The following is a 7,142-nucleotide window of genomic DNA, read 5'->3' as shown; positions in this document are numbered from 1 at the left end:
ACTTCATCAAGACGGTTACGAACATAACTATAATTTTCTTTCAAGCAAGATGCACTTATCTCAAGGGTGTTTAATCTATTATAAATGCTGATAAGAGCTGAATCAAAGTTATTAGCTGAACTATGTGATGCAACCAATTTTTTTATGGAATTAAAAGCTTGATCACCGTTGCAATGAAGGAAATCTCCTCCCACTATAGCATCTATGGCGTATCTATAGCGAATCATAAGCCCAAAATAAAAATTACTAAGGAGCAAACTTAGAGTCATTTGAGGTTTAGCTTTACGATAAGCATCAAAATTCTAGACCAAGCATCTTTAAAACTCTCCTCATCCCCTTGTTTAAAAGTAAAGACTAATTCCTCAAGTGAAGAAGTAACAGGTACAGAGCTAGACATGATAACAAAAGTAAACTAAATGCAAGTAACTAATTTTTTTGTGTTTTTGATATAAAGCAAGTAAATAAGACAGAAAGTAAAGTAACTAATTTTTTTGTGTTTTTGATATAGAACAAGTAAATAAGACAGAAAGTAAAGTAACTAATTTTTTTGTGTTTTCAATATATATGAAGCAAACAAGACAGTAAATAAAATAAAGTAAAGCAAGACAAAAACAAAGTAAAGAGATTGGATGTGGAGACTCCCCTTGCAGCGTGTCTTGATCTCCCCGGCAACGGCGCCAGAAAAAGTGCTGCTGGCGTGCAGTTGATGTGGGAGATAGAAATCTTTGTGGTGTAAATTTTCTTCAGATCCCCGGCAACGGCGCCAGAAAAGTGCTTGATGCGCGTAGATGTACACGTCCGTTGGGAACCCCAAGAGGAAGGTATGATGCGCACAGCGGCAAGTTTTCCCTCAGAAAGAAACCAAGGTTATCGAACCAGTAGGAGCCAAGAAGCACGTGAAGGTTGTTGGTGGAGGAGTGTAGTGCGGCGCAACACCGGTGGAAACCGGCGCCAACGTGGAACCTACACAACACAATCAAGATACTTTGCCCCAACGTAACAGTGAGGTTGTCAATCTCACCGGCTTGCTGAAAACAAAGGATTAAGCGTATCGAGTGGAAGATGGTGTTTGTTTGCAAAGAACAGTAAAAACAATAATTGCGAGTAGAATGTATTCAGATGTAAAAGAATGGACCGGGGTCCACGGTTCACTAGTGGTGTCTCTCCAATAAGATAACTAGCATGCTTGGGTGAACAAATTACAGGTGGGCAATTGACAAATCAAGATTCAATACATATCAACGATGATTACTATGTGATTTAATCAGGGCATTACGACAAAGTACATAGACCGCTATCCAGCATGCATCTATGCCTAAAAAATCCACCTTTGGGTTAGCATCCGCACCCCCTCCAGTATTAAGTTGTAAACAACAGATAATTGCATTAAGTTATGTGCGTAATGTAATCAACACAAATATCCTTAGACAAAGCATCGATGTTTTATCCCTAGTAGCAACAGCACATCCACAACCATAGAACTTTCTGTCACTGTCCCAGATTCAATGGAGGCATGAACCCACTATCGAGCATAAATACCCCCTCTTGGAGTTACAAGTATCAACTTGGCCAGAGCCTCTACTAGCAATGGAGAGCATGCAAGAACATAAACAACACATATATGATAGATTGGTAATCAACTTAACATAGTATTCTAGATTCATCGGATCCCACAAAACACAACATGTAGCATTACAAATAGATGATCTTGATCATGTTAGGCAGCTCACAAGATCTAAACAATGATAGCACAAGCGGAGAAGACAACCATCTAGCTACTGCTATGGACCCATAGTCCAAGGATGAACTACTCACACATCAATCCGGAGGCGGGCATGATGATGTAGAGCCCCTCCGGTGATGATTCCCCTCTCCGGCAGGGTGCCGGAGGCGATCTCCTGAATCCCCCGAGATGGGATTGGCGGCGGCGGCGTCTCTGGAAGGTTTTCCGTATCGTGGCTCTCGGTCTTCTGGAAGCTTCGTGGAAAAATAGGACCCTGGGCGTTGATTTCGTCCAATTCCGAGAATATTTCCTTACTAGGATTTCTGAAACCAAAAACAGCAGAAAACAGCAACTGGCGCTTCGGCATCTTGTTAATAGGTTAGTGCCGGAAAATGTATAATAATGCTGTAAAGTATGTATAAAACATTCAAGTATTGTCATAAAAGTAGCATGGAACATAAGAAATTATAGATACGTTTGAGACGTATCATGGACACTCTCAACATTGATCACATAATAAACTAATAACTTCTCCTCACTTGTGCTACATACACTCTTTTGTTGGATGACAAACACCATTCATTGTGTAGGGCTACAAGAGCTCCCTCAAGCCGGAGTTAACAAGCGCCACAACATTTGGCATTCATATCTAAGTAACCTTTAGAGCATAATAGATCTTTGCAATTTAGACCGAGTACTAACATAGCATACACACTGTCACCATTACACTATGAAAGGGGGAATAGATCACATCAATACTATCGTAGTAATAGTTAACTCCATAATCTACAAGAGATTACAATCATAACCTATGCCAAGTACTACATGATGCACACACTGTCACCATTACATCATGAAGGAGGAATAGACTACTTTAATAACATCACTAGAGTAGCACATAGATTAATAGCGATACAAAGCTCATCATATGGATCTCAATCATGCAAGGCAATTCATGAGATCATCGTATTGAAGTACGAGAGAGAGATTAACCACATAGCTACCGGTACAGCCCTTAGCCTCGAGGGAGAACTACTCCCTCCTCATCATGGGAGACAGCAACGGCGATGAAGATGGCGGTGGTGTCGATGGAGATGGCTCCGGGGGCGATTCCCCGTCCCGGCGGCGTGCCGGAACAGAGACTTATGTCCCCCAAATTGGAGTTTCGCGATGGCGGGGGCGCCCCTGGAGTCTTTCTGGAGTTTCGTCAATCGGTATCGAAGTTTTAGGTCACGAGGGGTCTTATAGGCGAAGAGGCGGCGCGAGGGGGTGCCAGAGGTGGGTTCCCCACACCTGGGCGCGCCCCCCTCCTTAGCCGCGCCGCTAGGTGGTGTGGGGCCCCCCTGGCCCCTCTCCGGCTCCCCTTCGGTGTCTCTCGGTGAATTATGATGTTTGGTCTTCGTTTCGTCGAATTCCGAGAATATTGCCCGAACAGCCTTTCTGGACCCAAAAACAACAGAAAACAGGAACTGGCACTTCGGCATCTTGTTAATAGGTTAGTTCCGGAAAATGCATAAGAACGATATAAAGTGTGAACAAAACATGTAGGTATTGTCATAAAACTAGCATGGAACATCAGAAATTATAGATACGTTGGAGACGTATCAAGCATCCCCAAGCTTAGTTCCTACTCGCCCTCGAGTAGGTAAACGATAACAAGAATAATTTCTGAAGTGACATGCTACCAACATAATCTTGATCAACAATATTGTAAAGCATATGAGATGAATGAAGTGATTCAAAGCAATGGTAAAGATGATGATTAAACAACTGAATCATATAGCAAAGACTTTTCATGAATAGTACTTTAAAGACAAGCATCAATAAGTCTTGCATAAGAGTTAACTCATAAAGCAATAAATTCTTAGTAGAAAGCTTTGAAACAACACAAAGGAAGATATAAGTTTCAGCGGTTGCTTTCAACTTCAACATGTTTATCTCATGGATAATTGTCAACACAAAGTAATATGATGAATGCAAATAAGCAAGTATGTAAGAATCAATGCACAGTTAACACAAGTGTTTGCTTCTAAGATAGAAAGAATGGCCCTTCGAAGAGGGAAGCATGGATTGCTGTATTTGTGCTAGAGCTTTTATTTTGAAAACAAGAAACAATTTTGTCAACGGTAGTAATAAAGCATATGTGTTATGTATAAGATATCCTATAAGTTGCAAGCCTCATGCATAGTATACCAATAGTGCCCGCACCTTGTCCTAATTAGCTTGGATTTACATGGATTATCATTGCATAACATATGTTTCAACCAATTGTCACAAAGGGGTACCTCTATGCCGCCTGTACAAAGGTCTAAGGAGAAAGCTCGCATTGGATTTCTCGCTTTTGATTATTCTCAACTTAGATATCCATATCGGGACAACATAGACAACAGATAATGGACTCCTCTTTAATGCATAAGCATTCAACAACAGATAATATTCTCATAAGGGATTGAGGATTGTTGTCCAAACTGAAACTTCCACCATGGATCATGGCTTTAGTTAGCGGCCCAATGTTCTTCTCTAACAATATGCATGCAAGGCCTGATGCTTGGTTGGTTTATCTGTTTCATTTATCTGTGTATTTTTTATGTATTGAATGGATAAATGATGTGAACTGCTTAGCAGTAGTGATCTCATGGATGGATTTGATGTAGCTAGAGGGGATGCCAACCATTGGTTGGGTACCCTAGCTCATACTGAACCCTACTGGGTGATGATGTGATGCTTCAGTAAACTTTTCTGTGTGGCTAGGTAGCTGTTGTGACCCTAGCAGACTTTATCTGCTAGAAATGGTTGCTCCTACCTCTATTGGATGCTTCTGTGCACTATTCCTGGTAGTCTTCCATGGGCTGCTAGGATATTTGATGTTGAAATAACACTGGACAATTAATTGTCCAATAAGCTGATGGTTTGGCAAGCTATATGTGTGCTTTGTGAATCTGGCTGGCTAGATAGGATCCATTCATGATGGATTTCTTTGGTTATGCCACTGTGTAGACATAACCAATGTTCCCTGGATGATTTACTTCTAGCTAGGTTACTTGTTTGCTGGCACCAAATGGCCTAACAGCCACATGATGATTCAAACAGGGTTTCCTACCCTTCTTTGCTTTTGTGATGCATTGGTATGCTTATCTATGAGCAAAACATGTGCTTGCTCATGATCATATGGTATACCTCACTCCAGCTCCTAGATTAGTTGCTGATGTAGAGGATTTGCTTCTGGGAATTGATCAACACTTGCCCTGCTCCTCCTGCTGGTTTGGCCTGATTGATTTCTATTGGTTTTGGGAGAGGTTGAATGGCTCTGGTCGTTCTTCCTGTTCTTGTTGTTCTTACCCTTGGAGATACTGCTGATGATCAGCTAGGGTTTGCTGGTGAAAAGCTTTTATACCATCCAGTACCCTGCTTCCTTGGTCGACAGCACAACCATGTCACTTAGGTGACTCTCCCCTGGTCTGTGTGTTGTGAGACATGCAGCTATCACTGTGAGCTGCCTGTGTGCTTCACAGGTTGGGACTTGGTCCTTTGGCTTGACACCCTAGCCAGTGTTTGAGTTATCCTCTCAATTTGATCATATTTGCTAACCTGACAAGTGGTTTTACCACTTGGCATAATTCCTATTTTCTTGTCTTTGTTGTCTTACTATGCAGGTTTAAGGAAATGATCAAGAATATCAATCAAGTGATGTCCAAGAAAATCATGAAGATTTACTTATCTAGTTTAGCCATTTACATTATCTTGTAATTTTCATTTTCTATTTTTCCATTTATTCAATTCTTGTAATGTGTTGTAATACTTTATATTTCAATTCTGAATATTGTAAGGACAATGTATCTTGTGTGATTATCAATAAAGCCCAAAGTTTTCCCTAATGAGCTTTACTTAATAAATGAAATGTTTATATTCTTGATTATTCATATTTGTTTAATGAATTGTCTCAATTTTGAATTATGAGATATTCATATGATGTTTGAATTTTAAATTCAAATATTCTTGTGTTTGAATTCAATCATGCATCTTAAGTTGTAATGTAATACTCTCCTCTCTTCTCAAAACGCTAACTTAGTTGAATGAGAAGCAAGTTTGTCGCACTCTCGAAACCCTAACCATGTAAGGTGACTAGAGAGAATCTTGTCCCCCTTCGATGCAGTTTTGTTTTAAAAGCGCGAATTTTCCCTAGAATTTACGATGCAGTGCACATCCCTTTCTAAAATCTACCCCTCGATCGTCTCTAAACCTGGGATATTACAGACTTTCCCCCTTAAAGAAAACTTCGTCCCGAAGTTGTGGTCGTAATACCAGAACAGTTCGGGGTATGTTTTCCTCAGGTCTTCTTCCTTTTCCCAGGTGGCTTCCCTCTCGGGGTGATGCTTCCATTGAATCTTGCAGTACTTAATGGCTCTATTCCTGAGTTGTTTCCAGTTCTCCTCGAGAATCTTATCTGGCTTCTCGATGTAAGTCAAGTCTGGTTGTAACTCGAGCTCATCATGTGATATTGGCTCGTCTGGGGTCTTTAAGCACTTCCTGAGTTGAGACACATGGAATACATTGTGAACTTGAGCTAACATTCCCGGTAGATCCAATTCAAAGGCTAACCCTCGGTTTTGACTCAGTATCTTGAAAGGTCCGATGTATCTAGGGCTTAACTTCCCCTTTACTCCAAATCTCTGAAGACCTTTCATCGGACTTACCTTGAGGTATACCATGTCTCCGACTTGTGGTTCCCATGTTCTTCTCTTTTGATCGGCATAACTCTTCTGTCTACTTTGAGCTATTTTAAGCCTATCTCTGATAATGTCAATGATCTGCTGCTTTTCTTTGACATAATCAGGGTTGAATTCCTTGCTTGATCCTGCCTCATACCAACATATCGGTGATCTACACTTCCTTCCATACAGGGCTTCAAATGGTGCCATCTTGATGCTGCTTTGATAGCTGTTATTGTATGAAAACTCTGCTAGTGGTAAATGTTCCTCCCATGATCCTCTGAAGTCTAGGGCACATGCCCTAATCATATCTTCCAATATCTGGTTTGTTCTCCCTGTTTGTCCACCTGTCTGAGGATGATAGGCGGTGCTATAGTCTAACTTGGATCCTAAAGCTTCATGTAGTTGCTTCCAAAATGCTGATGTGAATACGGATCCTCGATCTGACACGATCTTCTTGGGCACTCCATGTTTACTCACGATCTCTTTAATGTAAAGATCAATGAGTTTCTCCCCTTTATCCTGCTGGTTTACTGCTAAGAAGTGTGCACTCTTCGTCAACCGGTCCACGATTACCCATATCATGTCCTTCTTTTTATTAGTCATGGGCAGTCCGGTGATGAAATCCATTCCTATCTCTTCCCATTTCCATTCTAGGATTGGTAAAGGTTGTAACTTTCCTGCCGGACTTTGATGTTCGGCTTTCACTC

This window comes from Lolium rigidum, chromosome 6, assembly GCF_022539505.1.
Source record: "Lolium rigidum isolate FL_2022 chromosome 6, APGP_CSIRO_Lrig_0.1, whole genome shotgun sequence".
NCBI lineage: Eukaryota > Viridiplantae > Streptophyta > Magnoliopsida > Poales > Poaceae > Lolium > Lolium rigidum.
The sequence above is the reverse complement of the archived record's forward strand: the minus strand, read 5'-3'. Positions refer to the sequence as shown.